We start from the raw sequence: 8,505 nt of genomic DNA, 5'->3' as shown, positions 1-8,505 counted from the left end.
CAGCTATGTAGGCATATGATGTATTCTACCCTGGAGATCCGTTATCTATTCACAATTTATAGTAATGGTCTTGAATTAAAATGGTGATGACCCAAAATTGAAGACATGGGGAGTGGCTAGAGCCAGGTGAGAACGTATTTGATAAATACTATGGGGTCAATTCACAAAGCTCAGCGTTATGAGAGCAGAAGTTAATTGATCTATCCTTATTTTACCACTCTTTATTTTGCTTGCTGAAACATGCAATTCACAAAAGTAGGAATCGTGAATGCACACACAGTTTAATGATGTCAACTGGTTAAACAAGTGTTATTTTAGCATCACAGACTTTATTTTATCTATTATATGATAAAATAACGTTTTGGGTGTTATGTTAACACGTTTGCAGTGCATTTTGGTAGCAAAAGGGGTGGAGCAGATGCCTAGATGATTGTTACTTTCACTTTCACCAAACAAAATAATTCCACATATGAGGAAGAAATATATTCCATAGTTGCCACATGCATACTTGCATATTTTATCACTCCAGTTGTTAAAATAACGTCTGAATAGTTAAAATAATGGATGAATAGTTAATTTACTACTTCTTAAAAATAAGAAGCGTTATTGAGTTTTGTGAATTGACTACCTTTACACAGCAACTATATAACAAGTGATATCAATGAAATAACGGCCAAAATGAAGAAAATAAGCTTTGTGAATTGACCCCTATGAGTGTTGTACCTATGGTGGAATATTTTTTTAAAGCATAGTGAGTTGCACTTTAGGTGTCTACAAAAGTTACACAGCAGGGAAATCCTCCCCGCTGTGTAACCTGTCATAGACGGAGTGCTGCCTGTTAATTATAGGCGGTGCTGCATCCGGCTATTGACAACTAAGTTAAGATACACAGCAGCGGGCTACTGCCCGCAGCTTGTGTAACCTAACATAGTGAGGCAAGAGCTGCAACAGCCCTTACTTTATGTTGGAGGCTTAAGTTTTGCGGATGTTTAGGACCAATGGCAAAGCCCCATTGGTCCAAGCTGTCCAATAAAAAAAAAAAAAAAACCCACTGAGGACATCGATCTAAATGCCTCACCAGTGACCATCAAGTCTGTCTCCTACCTCCCTCCCTCCTCCACACATAGCTTGGTGACCGGGTTTGGGGGGGAGCGCTTCGGTGGGCTGGAGGGGGGCTTCGGCTGGATGTATTGTTTCACCTAGCACCGAAGGTACCGCACATCACTTCTAGGACATGTGGCCATGCACATCTCAGGGGAGGAAAATGCCTTTCCCTGAGATCTCATGAGATTACAGATGAGATTTCCCAGCAATGCTCTGCTGATGTAACCCTCCCAGGATGCAACACTTGGGCACATTATATCACTTTTGCCAAAGAAAACAAGTAAAATGAGAATTGTTTGTGTTAGGAGCATGTCAAATGCTTCTTCTGTAGGTTGCCTACCGTATTTTTCACTCCATAAGACGCACCTTTTTCACCCCAAAAGGAGGGGGGAAATGTGCCTGCGTCTTATGGAGCGAATCCCGACGCCCGAGACATGTAGTTTCGGGCGCCGAGCGAGTAGTTTTTTGTACATTTAGCCCTGCTAAAGCAGAGCTAAATGTACAGTAGGAGCCTCTGCTCGTTTAATACAAGTGATCTGATTACATCACTTGTATTTAAACCGAGCAGCGGCGATGGCGGCGCTGACCGAGATCACCATAGAGCAGACGAAGAACGGATGTTCTTCGTCTGCTCTGTGTGATCACTGAGACCATGGCGCTGTAATCACAGCGCCACCTGTCTCAGCGGTCACTAACTGCAGCTTCTGTCACAGCTTCCGTCACAGAAGGTGACTTCTGTCTGTCGAGTGCTCCAAAAGGCGCATCGGACCTCCTGTGATGATTTACCTCGGGGCCGGGCTGCCTCGGTCCTGCTGGCTTGCATGTCGGTTGCTCCGCGTTCCACTGTGGAACGCAGACGCCGCTCGACTTCCGGGTTGTGACGCGAGCGGCGTGCGTTCCACGCTGGAGCGCGGAAGTCACATGTTCCGGCCGGCGTCTCCTCCCACCTCCTGGGGCTATTTAAAGCCCCAGCTGTATCAGCATGGCGTTCAACAATTGCCTCTGAACGCCTGCTGAGAATTGAACCCTGCAAACCAGACAGTGTCTCCTCACTCTTCACGGATCATCCGCCAGTGGGACCCACACCCTGCACCTTCGCTGCTCTGCCACCCCTCAAACAGCAAGTATAGCTCCACTGGGAGCCTGTTACAAACTGTCAGCTACTTTGATCAAATCACTGCTGTGCTACTGCTATCACTGATACCATTGTGGGGAGATTCTAGAGTTGTTCAGGAGGTCTGTCTAACCATACTGCTTTACCAAGAAGATAACAAACCGTTTAACCCTATACTATACCGTTGTTGGGGCTATGAGGAAATAGCCCATCTATTATTTTACGTTTTAACATTGGCTGTGATGCAAGAGTCTCAAACTCCCCCTTAAGACTGGGAGTGACGCCTGAGACTCACGCCTGAGAAGCCAATAACTCCTCGCTCTCTCTCCGCAGTTGCGCTCCAGTGCGACCCATTACAGTAGACGTTACACCTCCCTGCGCCCTATGGTCCGGTGCGTCTTATGGAACGCAAAATACGGTACTACCCCACTCTAGTCAGCTATGGGCTGATCAGGCTAATCAGCCTGGCTACACGCCCCTCACAGCCTGGGGGTTGGTTAGTTGTGTTCTATTTAAGAATCACAAGCCCAGGGCTCTGGGCTTGTGATAGTTCCGGTCTTGTCCTAGTCTGTCTACACAAGCCTGTATCCTAATCTTGAATTGTAGCCCTGCCTTGATTTTGAAATCTTGTCTTGCCTTGGATCTTTAACCCTGTGCCTGTTTTGATTCTTGTATCTAGTTCCCGTTTTGTATCTTGCTTTCTGTTTTGTCTTGTACCTTGACATCAGTCAGTACTTCTTGTTCCTTGGGCCAGCGTGTAGCATCACCTGATTAGAGCATATAGTTTAGGTCCTGTGGGAATCCAAGTACCTGTAGGCATGCTTGACTTATGGGAACGGCGGCTGCTATAGGTGAAACAACTCCTAACTATTTGCTCTGACAGTGTGCGTCCACAGCTGGTCCTGACAGTTTGTTTTACTAATGAGTGTAAGATGATTTCATATCAGCATGCAGAGCTTTCGTGCTTTCGTACATTTTTGTTAATGTTTTTGTTGATTGACATGTTTTTTTAATGACTGACTATGCAACTAGAGACGGTCGCTATTTTGGAACCAAAACTGATTTGTTCTTATATTCTTCGCTGATTACTCACTTCTAAGTCAAATATGGGGAACTGTATACATAGTATACACAAATATGTAATTTAAGTACTAAAATTTATTTAATTACCAAAATTTTTAGCAGTTTGTGATTGCTCAGTTCTCAAGCTATGGAGCTGGCATGTGAGAGCTGCATTGTCACGTGCAGGCTCAGAATATTGGGAAGAGTGCATTTTACACTCCCAGTAGTTTTCCTTTAAACACTTGAAAGTGTGGATTGTGTCATGAATTAATGCGCTAAACGGGCGGCCCTCTTAACCATTTCAAAAAGTTTGAGGTATGTATAACAAATACATGTAGAAACATTACATAGAAGTTAAAGGGATATTAAAGTCAACAGGTTGTTAAGCTATTTGAAATGGTGATTAAATCACTTTAAATAGATGCTACTACTTGATGTTTAAAAGTTTTAGTTTCCTTCAGAATCAGCTGGTCCCCTGAGCACTAGGTGTCACGGTTTCTTACCTTTCCTTATCCAGTTGCTTGCAGCATGGCTTATTTGCAGTTTCTCTGACACTGTTTGTTCCTCTTTGGTGCCCTCTTATGAACAAACCCGTAAACATCATCATTCTGCACCTGCTGACAAATTTTTGTCTCAGAGTGATGATGCAATGCCAGCTCACTATTTAACCACCAGTTTGTCCATTCAGTGTCCATCCTTGCCTGTGTTCTGATCTACCAAGTGCTTTGCTGTTGTTCCTCTACTCCGTGTATGACTCTGGCTCTGGTTGATTGATCTCCTTGTTCCTGACTCCAGCTATTGTTTCTGTTCATCCTGCTCTCAGTGTTTCCTGACCTGGTTCAGCTGACTACCCGCTTTGGGAATCTGACCCCTGGCATGGAATTGATGACATCCTTCACTTTCTCCATTGTTTCCAATAAACTCCTTTTATTTTTTAAACCTGCACTTTAAGTTTCTTTCTGGATTTTTGGTTCCCTGTTTCATGAATCCTGTCACTGGCCCTGATATCATCTATTGGGGTGTCTCCTTCCCTTTGCAGGGTCCTATGGGGCCCCCCTTGTATGTGTTATGTAAGGTGTGTGTGTCTCCATAAACACACAATTGTGTAAAGATGTCACCAGCACACCAAACTCCTTCTTAGGATAAGCAAATGTTAATTTATTGAAGTTCCTTGTCATGTAAACAACAAGTGTTTTCAGGGCCACACAGGGTCCCTTCATCAGCTTTAGCACTCAATTCCTGCATGCATGGTGTGACACAGAGAGAGGTCGTATAAATGTCCTCATTAGTTAATAAGACAATTCCAGGAGGAATACGTATACTTACAATCGAGCAGGATAAAGGGAACAATGCAATATCCATGACTACTTCATTATGACTTGCCAGACAGCCAGCCTAACAAGATCCACTTTTGTTGCAGGCAAGTGAGCACAGCAATTAACTCCTTGAATATGTTCTTTCAAGTGTATTGCTTATATTATTACTTAGAGCTGGAGGAAGTGTCACAATCAGGTTTCTGTGTGTTTGTCTTGGATTACATATTGATGTCACTGGGAATTATGTGTGATTAGCGGCACTGTAGAATCAATAATACAAACAGACTTACCTTTTTGCTGTTCAATGTAAGCATTTTGTTTAGTACTAAAGAAACACTCTGCCTTTAAAGGAAACGGTCTGCCTGGATTAATTGCTCGAAGATAAATAAGCATGCAGCCAGTAAAGCCAATTGAAGTCAGAACTCCTAATATGCATGCTTGTTGCTGCTCAGTGAATCAGAAAGCATTGAAGCCAGGGGTTCAGTATGACAGCCAGGAAGAGATCTGTAATGGATGATCTAATGTATTTTTCCTGACCATTTTCTTTTGAAGCCCAAATACATTTTCAGTTCAAATCAACAAAATACAGTCCATGTGCATTAAAACAAGAGGTGTTCTGAGTCTTAGGGCTGTTTCATAGATTTCTTAGGGCTGTTTCATAGATTTCTTAGGGCTGTTTGCAGTGATTGACATTTTTCGACACTGGATCAATGTCAGTCATCACAAGGGCACGAGGAAAACATTTGGGAATTCCTCACCTGCAGTTGCACGTGAGTAAAGAAGTGGGGCGCTGTGATGTCATTGACCTTATATGGTCATATGGCTATATTTGATCAATGACATTGACCTAATATGGCTGTTTGACCATATAAGGTCAATGATGTCAGCACAAGCATCCTGTCCCTCTGTTTATGTGCCGTTGCGAGGTGGGGAATGCCGTGACCTGTAACTGATTGGGCGGTTGGCCCCATGTCCCTTTCGGACTAGGTTCGGTCCAAACCTGGGCTTATCCCTAGTTCTAAGCTGTTGTGAAAAGTAGAAAGGGGCAGGAATAGCAGAGTGGGGAGAGGAGCAATTAAAATGTGTCCATTTACATTTAGCACTCCCCCACCTAGTGCGTTTTTGCCTGAAGAGAACCATAAGGGGGCATTGAGATTTTAGATCACCCAGTCTACTCCCTCTGCTGCAGCGGTCTAAGGTCCCTTAAATCATCCTGCGAGGACAACAAGGGGAGATAGTGCTGTCACAGCCAGCTGGCTTGTCATTTTCAGCCCTAGACCAAAACGAGCACTTAACCCTTGCAGTGCGGGGGTAGCCTCACTGCAAGGGTTAATAATCATTTCCCTGAAGTTCTGCTTTAATTGTGGATACTGCATGTGTATTCTTCATATTTTTTTCATCTGGTTATTCTGCCAGTAATACACTTTCTATTCTGGGATGACAACACTTACTCATTGTACTCTATGTAAGGAGGAATAACATTGTCACCCTTCGCTGCTCACTCACTGTTTTGGACTGTAGAACACCTCCTCTCTCCTCATTGCCATAACCTAGAGGAGGTGTTTTGTAGTCCACCGAGAAAAGGGCTGGTAACACTGCTTGAGATTTGCACAGAAAGTAATTCGCTCACTGAATTTCTTACAGGATCGACAGGTGCATTTATTGGACCAAATGGGAGCAAAACACAGAAGTTCATTTTTAGGGTTCACATGCACTTTAATTCATTGCATTCATTAATTTTAACATTTCCTCATTCAGGAAGTGGATAATTATTTAGAAGAGTTTCTTCATAAAATGACTTTAAGCCATGAGCAAAAGCTTGCTGTGTCTGAAACGTTCATTTAGGGCATGTCATTCAAAGCCTGGTTCCACTCTCCGCATCCTGAAAAGCTTCTGTTGTACTGCCGTATGATAGATTCTCATTTTTCATTAGAAAGAATTTGGAAAAAGCAGATGCACGTATCCTTGGCATGGCATTATTTATCATAGCACGCAGTGCATTCTTGCAGAGAAACATGAAGAGCAGAAACACATTGCTATAAATGGTTCTTTTCATTCACAATTTCCAGGTAGCTGCCATCTCTGACTGGAGCTACAGAGCTGATAGGATTCAATGCCTATGTAATGCACTACATTAGTATTATTATTGTGATTTTTATAACGCTGGGAACTAATGCCTAGCATCCTATAGAATGTTCCTATATTACTTTCATTATTTCTTATTTCTCTCAATGTAGATTAGTCTATAAATGGAAACTTTTAATGGAGTTTTTGTAAGGGAAATTAAGAACGTGGTCCAAGTAGCCCATGCTAAATGCACGCATGCTAAGTACTGTGTAAGTGAAACACTTACAAGTATCTATTACCTCTAACAGATCACAGCACTCCCTCTGACAATGCATCCATATGGCTTTCTCTCCAGGAGGTCAGTGCTGTCTTTGTTCAGACATCATGCAGGGTCACATCTATTTCCAGTAGATGTAGCAATTGAAGCGCCACACTAAATAAAATAGTCAGAATACAACTTTATTCCATTAGGGTCAGGGGACATTCAAGTAGAGTAGCTAACCTGTTTCGGGGGTTTGAAAACACACCCCTTTAATAAGTGAAATCATGTAGGTGGACTATAATAGACATGTGCAATTCGTTTTGGAAAGATTCGTTATTTGTACAAATTTTCATTATTCAGAGATTCGGAGATATCCGAACCTCTGAATGCCAACGAATTCGAATTTCCGGTAACAAAAATTTCGGACAAAATTCGTTAGCGGTAGTATGTATTTTCGTTGCAGCAAAGTGACATTAGGCAAAAGGAAAAGAAAATATATATATTTTTTTTACAGACCACAGAAGAAAAAAAAAAGCATGAGGTTCCACTCCCAATTCATACCAGACCCTTTTGGTCTAGTAGGAATGTTAAGAGGGACCCTCCAAGTTATAAATAATAAAAAAAAGTGCTTGGGGTTCCCCCCAAAAGCCATACCAGACCCTGGATCTGGGTACAGGCCCGGCAGGGCAGGAAAGAGGGGGGGTGATCGAGCGACCCCCCTCCCTGCCCCTTACCAGGCCATGTACCCTCGGCATTGGGAGGGTGTCCCCATGCTGCTGAGGACAAGGGCCTCTTCCCCACAACCCGGAAACGGTGGTTGTGGTCTTCTGCGGGCAGGGGGGCTTATTTGCATCGGGAACCCTTTAATTAAGGGGGCACCCAGATGCTGCCCCACCCCTTGTGAATGAGTAAGGGGTACTTCTGCCCCTAAAGGGTTAAACTAAAATGTAAATAAACACACCACACTTTTAGAAAAGTTCCTTTAATTGAAAAAGAAAAAAAACAGTACATTTTTGACAATTCCTTTATTTAAAAAAAAAAATGGCTCCATCGATGTAGTCCAGCATCAATCAGAGACTCGCTCCAAAATGACATCTCTGACCAGAATGTTAACAAATGGGCGGAGCGAACCGTGATGTCACGGGGCTCGTTTTGCCCATTTTACATTCTCAGCTGTCATAACACAATATGTCATAATACTATTCATAGAACACAGACCTGAATGGCATGCTTTTTTTTTCTGCAAAAATCAAAACTAATTTTTTGCCGGTGTCTAGATTATAATCCCTGCACATGCACTTTCACTAAACAAGAAGGCTACATATACAAACCACTTACGGTAAAAAAAACAAAAAAACATCTAGACTGCTACAAATATTCATATTCTCTCACTTTCCTTTTTATTTAGAAGGTTTGGTAGCCCTAAACCACGTGGACATACCCCTTACACCTCCTCTACTATATAAGCTTCTACGAAGGGTGCATTTTTATTTACAAACTCTAAATGGCAGCACAGTTCCATGAATGCCATCTATGGTCAGCTATGTCAAAAGGTCAGGCTACCAGGCAATAATATATAT

The sequence above is a fragment of the Nanorana parkeri genome, unplaced genomic scaffold (assembly GCF_000935625.1).
Source record: "Nanorana parkeri isolate BGI_ZX_2015 unplaced genomic scaffold, ASM93562v1 scaffold319, whole genome shotgun sequence".
Taxonomy (NCBI): domain Eukaryota; kingdom Metazoa; phylum Chordata; class Amphibia; order Anura; family Dicroglossidae; genus Nanorana; species Nanorana parkeri.
This window is presented reverse-complemented; position numbering follows the sequence as displayed.